Below are 9,174 nucleotides of genomic sequence, written 5' to 3' on the forward strand. Positions count from 1 at the left end.
TAAAGGAAGGTGTATATATCAAATAAATAGTTAATTTTATTAGTGTTTTTAGTTGTATGAGAATCATATGTATGATATTTTAACTTTTTTTTAATTTTTTTCAACTATATGTTTATTTTAGTGGAATACATTTACTAACGTTTAAAAATATCCTCACAGCTCTATCACCTGTTATATTGTCTGCCATTAGCGGTGACTTTAAAACTTGATTATGTTTTAATCATGTTTTAAATTACGATTTAAATTCCTCTTGGAATATTGAAATCATCTCTCAGATTAAATTTGTTTATTTGAATATTTTCAAGTACAAAATAGTTCATAATTTTAATATTGACGTTTTTTTTAATGAATGACTATGGAATTAAAAAGTACATTGCTCCAAAAACCTCATTAGTTCCCAACCTCTCATACCTATAAATATTGTAAATGCAAATGTGTGTCTGTCTGCATATTTTTTTATGGATGATAAAGGATTGGTGCCCCCACCTGTGCTAACGGTTTACGATGGCAGAGCACCAGTGGAGAATGATAAGATGAACATGAGGTCAGGTCAGGTCAGCTAGTCCATAGTGACAAATATACCAGGAATTTATCATGATGATTTTCAGGTGGAACTGCGTGGAGGTCAACCTGACATGCTACATTGCAACAATGATGTCATCAGTCCACATTGCTTTCCCCGTTCAAACAAACCCCTTTCCCCTAATTAAATTTTCACAATAAATTAGCTGAACAGATCTTAATAAAATATGATGTTAAGATAGATTGTGATCATGTAAAGAAAGCTCAACAAACAATATCAATTAGTATAAACCTATATTACAGATATATAACAAAACTAACAGCACAGGTAAGATAATATTACACAGTAGGTAGTACATTAAAAGCAATCAAAATAAACTAGGTGTATTAGGGACCTATATAAAAACCATGTCATAAACATAACCTGTTTACCACAGAATATAAATCTTAGCGAATCGATTTCGACTGTTACTTATTAAGATTATCCCTAAGACTTCCAGCAATTTAGGTTTACTGCGGCCAGGAGTTCGGAGTTTTAGACGATCGTCGACTTTTATGGCACTTTTTACACCCACAATGCGAAGCCTTAGGGTATCGAAACTGCTCAAACCACGCAACTTTGTCACATCGTTAACTCCTCAACCTGCCTTATATATATAAAAATTAAGTTCAATTCCGAGTGCAATTCAGTTTTCAGACGGCAAAGGATATCGTTGTTATGTGCTGGAAGAGTTGATTACAGTAAGGCTCGTAGGTGAAATACTAGAATGTTCGGAGCGGTTTCCTTGCGGTTTTCAGAGTTTTCGCAGAGTAAATGATGGGGCTAATGATGTCAATGAGAATGTAGAAAAGAGACTTTAAATTTGATAATTTAAATCTGAACAGTAAAGGCTAGTTTGAAAGTTAACATTGCAATTAGATCTTATTAATATTAAAAACGCGAAAGTTTGTGAGTATGGATGTTTGTTACTCTTTAGAAAACACCCAGACCGATTCAAACTATCAAACTCGAGAATACAAATAGTGCCGTGGGAGGAATCGAACCGGCGACCATCGGAAATAAGACGGTGCTACACCGCTAGACCACCGAGGCCGTCATTCATTATAATAATCGGTCAGCCTAAGATCGCCAATATAATAATTGAGCGCCGTTCATATCAGAAATAATGCATACCCAACATAGATGCACATTATTTCATTTCTGAATTGCTACATTACACATATACTAGTATATATATACACATTGTTCACCGGGTTCCTATCATTTCGAACATCGAAATGTTCGATTGGAACATGTACACTTCACAAACTCGTCCCTTGGGACGACCTGTCAGTCGGTATGATACCCGATATCTATATAAAATTTGGCAACTCAATAGCCAATTGTTAGAACTTGTTGTATACCATATTCATGTAATATATTATATGTATGAAAGTGCTTGACGGTGTGTTTGTCATCTTTTCATTATTAACAATTGAACAAGTCTCAATTAAATACCTAAAGATATCAATATAAAATTTAGCAACGCAAAAGCCAATTGTTAGAACTTGTTATAATAATATATCATACTAAGATAATACATATATGCGAAAGTGGCTGACGGCTGATGTTTGTGTCATTTTTTCATAAGTGACAACTGGACAGTTCTCAATTAAATATCTAAAGGTTAATTGTCACGAGGACGTACTTTTAAATCATGAAAAAGCAGACATATCTGACGGCTTAGTTAGACGAAAATTAGCTAAAGCTTGTGTTATAGGTACTAGATAACAGATAAAAATAAATAGATATATATTTTCTTCGTAAATACATATATATTATACATAAAAAACACCCATACCGAACAAATAATGATAGTTACGAATACTGATAAATGTTAGTACCGTGCGAGAAATCAAAACCAAGACCATCGGAAATGAAGCGGTGTGCTAAACCGCTAAACAACCGTGGCCGAGGCCGTCAATGTAAAAAAAAAACATATATATATATATATGTTTTTTTTTACATACATAAATCGATTACAGTTGAACTCGTTTCGAACGAAACTTCAGTATAGCATCGTATAGTGGATTTGAAATTAGTTCGTTGTGTAAGTGCAGTTAACTTTAAACATTAAACGGCTGTAAAACAGTTTAGTGTACTTACGTGTGGAGTTTCAGTACACGTTTACGATCGTGTCACCTGTTACGATAATGTTACTCACTGTACAATATGTTAGTTAACTACGTACGTAGAAAGTACGGCCATAATGAGTTATTGTAATTTCACTTATTAAAAAGACTAGTGGTCGCAATTCAATGGCCGAAATTCGACCGTAATTAATTTAAATGTTTAAATTTAAGTTTAAGTTTGAACATTATTAATATTACTATAATAATTTTATGCGTGTGTGTGTAATGTTTTTTTTATTGATTTGATGTATTTGTATGGATAATAAAACAAAAATGCATCCTGCAGTCCTTCCTTTATACTTTATATAGGGAAGCAGAGCAGTCATTAATTACATGAAGTATAACTGTGCGAAAAATCATACTTAATCGTTCGCACAAAAGGGGTACAAAGTTTTTGCTTCACATATTAATAAATAATAATCTATGCTAATATTATAAAACAGCAAAGCTTATGAGGTTCTATAATCTCTGGATATACTGTATCGAATTCGAAGATAATTTTACCAATTGAAAGCTTGTTGAAAATTTGTGGGTGTCATCTTATATATAAAATTGTGGTGTCACAATGTTAGGTAACCATACTCGTCCTCCGAAACTTTTATGTATATAAATTATATATATAGATATATTATATTTTATGAAAGTTTGTATACGTATTTAGTAGGTCTGAGTATCGTCCACTATCAATTTATCATTTTGGCCCTAAGTGATAAGGGTTTTCCACCCCTAACATTTATTATTAATTTTATGGACAAAATTGTTTATTAATATATTTTTATAAAGAGGCAATAAAAATACATAGAACCCTTCTATCACCAACCCCTATTATTTAATAGCGATTTTAATTTATAAAATTACATGGTGTCGGGTACAAGCAGCAACAAAACGCAACACAAAGGGAGCGTTCTGATTGGAGCGCACACCCATCCAATTTAAATACGCAAAGTAACGTACAGACTTCAAATATCAACCGATCGATCTAACGTACAATTTGTTCACTCCACCAAATTTGTAACTAATAGTATATTTACCATTTAATTTAAGATAGTAAGCAAATTCTATCATTTTCAACAACCCTGTAATCTGCTGAAGCCATCAAACCTACCATCTGAGCATTCGAGTCGCATCAACACATACCACATGGCAATACAATGTTTGACGGGTCACCTTGTAGACTATATAGTCTATATATTATATATTATTTTTTGTTTAATTCTAAATATTATTATAATTATAATTTATTTGGTTTAGTATAAGCATTGTAATTTATTTAAAGTATGTCACATGTCTTTTCGGTTGGCGGTTCTTGAGATCTGAATTACTGGTTGTACCTATTTCTGGCACCAGCTTCTCACAATTTGATTGTAATGGTAAATTTATGTAACGTATTATCTAAAATTCTACATGTATCTGTTCCCAATTTGTAGGTACAGTGTTTGTGAGGAGAAATCAATAAAATATTATTATTATTAAACCGAAAAACATTTTTGTAGTCGGGAATGTTCAAAGGACTGGGTGCTGATCAGTAGTATAATATAAACGTTATATACATAGATAACAATTGGTAGTTAGATTCGTTCAAAAAAGATCTTAAATAAAATCAAGTCAATAACTTAAAAAATGTTATGACAATAAGGATAAACCGAATACCGTAGAAAGCAACGTAGAGGAAGGGATCAATAGCGGTGGTCCACGAGTACATATTTTTTATTCTTTTTTATAGTTTATTGTATTCTTAGTTCGTTACAAACAAACAGCAATGTATGGATATGGATATGAAAAGGATTAAATAGATCCGTCGCTCGCTGGGGGCGGTAGTAAATATATATATCTAGACTTCTCGATAATCTACTAAGTAATGGGTACTGGATGCAATAGAAATGAGTGTTTCCAATCAGAAACCTGGCATATATAATTATCGTATTTTGGCCACTTATGCAAATTAATTTTATTACTATGCAACAATTAAAGTTCTAAAATAAAAGTAGCACTTGTTACTCCTTATAACAATAGCTATCTGTGTGTTAGAGTGCAATTAAAAATCGGCCCACTAGTTTCAGAGACTAGCAATAACAAACAGGCGGATAGCCAAAATATTTTGAAATTCCATTTTGTGTGTTTGTACCGTATTTACGTTTAATTATATATATAATTTTAAGTCCGCGTGGAATATAACTTTAATATTCTAAAATAAAATAATTTTTCTAAAATAAAAGTACCCTAAGTTACTCCTTATTACACCAGCTACCTGCCAAAATACGTTCCGTCAAAATCAGTCCAGACAAAAATTGTAAAAAATGCTATTACAAACAGACACACCAATATTTTTTACATGTATAGATATAGATTACAATTAGACACTTTGGAAGGAATTCAGTCCTACAGCATTGTTGACTACTATTATAGTACTAATACTTTTAACTACGTATTTCGTGCAGTCAGGCTGTCGCTATTTTTAAAGCTCTTTATTTATTACTTATTTTCACATACCCTCAAATGCATTGAAGCTGAAAATCTCTCCTGGTTACAGCATATACTGAGTGGAGATCTATTTGGTACTACACATTAATAATAGAATTGTGTGTAATCCTTTTTGTTTTGTTTTTTATTATTATCGAACAAGCGTATTTTCTTCTTCTTCTTATCAATAAAATAATCATTTATTTATGTAATTAGGACAGCAAAGGATCTGTCGGCATCTCGTCGTCATTTTTTAATTGTCATTTCGGTAGCCGTCGTTATTTCGGGATTAAAAAAAAATACAATAACGTATCAATTATTTAGTAACCACAGTACAGGCCTCTACTTAGTTTGGGATTAAATGGCGTTGTGTGAGTTGTCCAGCGTTACTTATTTATTATAGAAAAAAACTACCACAATTTTCTTAACAACCTCAAGGGAATAGAATCAATTTACTCTGACTTGACTTCAAGTAAATTGACAAGATACGTCTTTGCAAGATTGTAACAATATAATAAATACCTACATATACTCCTCTGAAAATACTTTGGCTTTATTTGTAGTGGAAAGGAGTCAGCCAATATTTATTTATTTATTTATTGATATTAAAACTAAGCGAGCTTTACAGTTTCCCACAATAATAACTCAAATATTTACGTATTACTCAATTCATTATCATTCTCAACACTAGTATATTAATTTACTTATTTTTTATAACGGTTTAGTCACAACTTAATAATTATAATATATATTATCAACTTATACAGAGCCAATGTTTACGTGACGGCAACGCCATCTGGACTGATTCTGCAACAACAAGTTACGTGCAATTTCAAAATTCAACAAACATGACTAGCTCTGGAAATCGATTAACGACACCGTTGAGTAGACTCAGTGCAAAAGTAATTTAATTCTGAAACTGTAAAATTTGGTACGTAACTAAAAAAGTATATAATAAGTGCAGTTACGCTTCATTACCAATTCTCATAAGCATTTACTTTGACATTAATATGATATACTCGTATAATCTATATAATTTATTAATTTATGTTTAAAATTTCCATGAACAAGATGAAATCTATTTCTTGTATTTATGGATTTTTTAAATTTTCTAATAAATCATGTTTTAGCTATTGAAGTTCTTTTTTTTATTACTAATAACTAGCTGACTTCGTCTGCATCAACAATATTTTTAAAATCTTTAATATCTTTTTAAATATATAAGCTATATTACTGTAAATTTTCATCAAAATCCGCAGTAGTGTTCGCGTGAATGAGAAACTAATATCCATCCATCCATGCATACTCACAAACTTTCGCGTTTATAATATTAGTTAGACGAGAAACAAGCAGATGCCCCATCGAAATTTAAGTGGTAAAAGTCGTTCTCCATTAACCGTCTTAGTGCTTTGGGATGGTAATGCTTGATGTGAGGGATTGTTAGTAAAGTGGCCTAATAAGCTAATTGCAAGCAATGTACAATGTACAATGTCAGGTTGACCTCCACGTGGATCCCCCTGGAAACGAACGTCATAAATTAATGGTGAATGTGCCACGATGGGCTAAATGATTTGACCTTTTATTTACCTTATCATGCCCCACTGGTGCCCCGCCAGCGTAAAATGTTAGCGCAGGAGAGTATAGCACTCCAAGCGTTTTTTTTCTTATTGCTGATATCATAAGAGAAAAAGCTGTATGTGTATCTAATTATAATAAATTATAGATTACCATTCCAGATGATATCACGTTTCCGTATCTTGTAATTTCACTGACAATCTTACACTATAAATGAAAACATCTTACAGAGTAAGTTGTTTGGCGGCAGAAATAGTTTAAAACAGAGATGTCCACGCAGACAATCGATATCTAAGTTTTTTTCAAGGTGTTCTTCATGGTATGAAGAACAGAAAGAAAGCAACGACAACGGATTGCATTAGAACAAATCGATAGAAAACAAATTAGGCCTTTGAATGTAAGTTTCATTATATTTGTTTGTATTTTGAACATATTTTAATATATAACAGTTTGAATTATATTCAAAATATGTAGTTACTATATGTTCCGTATTGGGAACTTCCTTAGTCGAAGCAGGTTGAATCACCGGCTTGCTTACTGGAGCAAAGGGCGCTTAATAATACTGGCCATCAATAAAACATGTGGCTACTTAAATTTTAAATTTAGAAGAAAAAATCAATTGAAATTAAGAACTGGAAGAAAAAGGACTCTCCATATTATAACAATTTTAAAATAATAAAGTTGTTTTGAATTTAATTAATATAATAATTGTTTTTATTAAAGTATACACTCTAGAGTGCGTTGCCCGATATTGGTGTTCTGTGGCGTTGCCACTAAACTGTACCACACATCGGCACGTTCCTGAGCAAACGTGAGTAAGTTTGGTGTTACATTGCTTACTATGGGATGTTTGAAGTGTGGAAAACGTTCTTCCTGCGCGAAATTGTATTTCTCTTTCCTTTAGCAATAATTATTTGAAAAATTATAGTCTAGTTTCTATTTTTATTTATTTTTTATAAGGATTCGTAATCCAACATTATCCATTCTTGTATTTATGTATTAAATTCTGTCTACCCCAAGATTCGAACCCGTATGTCCAGATGCAGTACTCAATGTAATCCACTAAGTGTATTTCCAATTTCCTACATTGTAACACTCTAAACGTGTTTTTAAATTAATATTTACAAATGCCAAAGGAAGGCTAGGTAGGAAGGAAGGAAGGGTAAGCATTTTAAAAACTCCTCAAAGTTGGATTCATTTATTATTCGCGAGTTGGAATTTAGAATTTCTTACACAACTGCGGTGTATTCATGAATTGTGTATTTTCTTTGGAAAAGCTACCGTTCAAGATATTTTATACTTATTGCTGTAGATCGTTTGTGGCTTAGTGGTTTAATGCGCTGATTTTGATTGAGATTGAGTACGATTTTGAACAAAAAACTATATCGTCATATCTTATTGCAACAGAATGAGGTTTCTGTGTCAAAAAATGGACAGTTTCCTTTGACAGGTTGATATATTCTTATACTTACCGCTATAAATCGTGGCTTAGTGGTTTCCTGTATCGATTTTAGACCCTAATAGTCCTGAATTCGATTTTAAAGAAAAAACTAGTGTTACATCTTATTGCAAGAGAAAATATTTTAACACCATTAATAGTCAGTTTTGTTTGACAGGATGATATTATACTTTTTGATGTGCCATATTATATTTTGTTCTTTAACGCAAAACAAAGTCCATTCGTAGATTTATTTGACCAAGTGATATATTCTTTTTAATAGCTTAAGCCGCATTGTTGTTGTTGTTTCAAAAATAGACTGAACATGAGAAATAAAACACTATTTACTTACAAACAAATGGGTCATCGGATCACAATTATTATTATTATTATGCAACTTATGCAACTATAAAATAAAAAGTATACTAAGTGCTATAGTTTATAAAAAACTCAAAAACGAAAACATAGCAATCGAACAACGCCATCTAATGATAAAAATAAGAACTCAATTCGAAAAAAGAATTACCACTGAGTTTGATTTCTATATTTTGTTCCTTTTTCAAAATATTTGAAGTGAACAGTCCATTTGTAGTTAGCCAGTTCTAAATTTCATTTCAAATCCGCTCCACTTATATTGTGCTCAACGGGAAAGCAATATCCGTTAATACCCGCTTTGGAGAACAATTAAAAGTAAGTAGTTCGCTAAGTTAGCGGCTGTCGCCTGCAGCCGCGGGTACCGTTTCTTATTATTCTAGTACCTATTTATAGAATAAAGAGAGAGAGCGGATTTTGTGTATGCATGAGGAGATTAATCTCCGGAAGTAATATGTCTATTAGATATTTTACCATTTGAATGGTAAATTATTGGAGATCAATATAGTCAATGAGATTCACTAGTTTTTATCCATATTTAAAATATAAGTGTTCTTTTTGTCTTGTAGTTTTTATATACACATCGGTCACTACGCCATACTATATTAAACATATATATTTCTTGAATTATATAC

This window comes from Achroia grisella, unplaced genomic scaffold, assembly GCF_030625045.1.
Source record: "Achroia grisella isolate CSIRO2021 unplaced genomic scaffold, CSIRO_AGI_Agris_v1 utg1086, whole genome shotgun sequence".
Lineage (NCBI taxonomy): Eukaryota > Metazoa > Arthropoda > Insecta > Lepidoptera > Pyralidae > Achroia > Achroia grisella.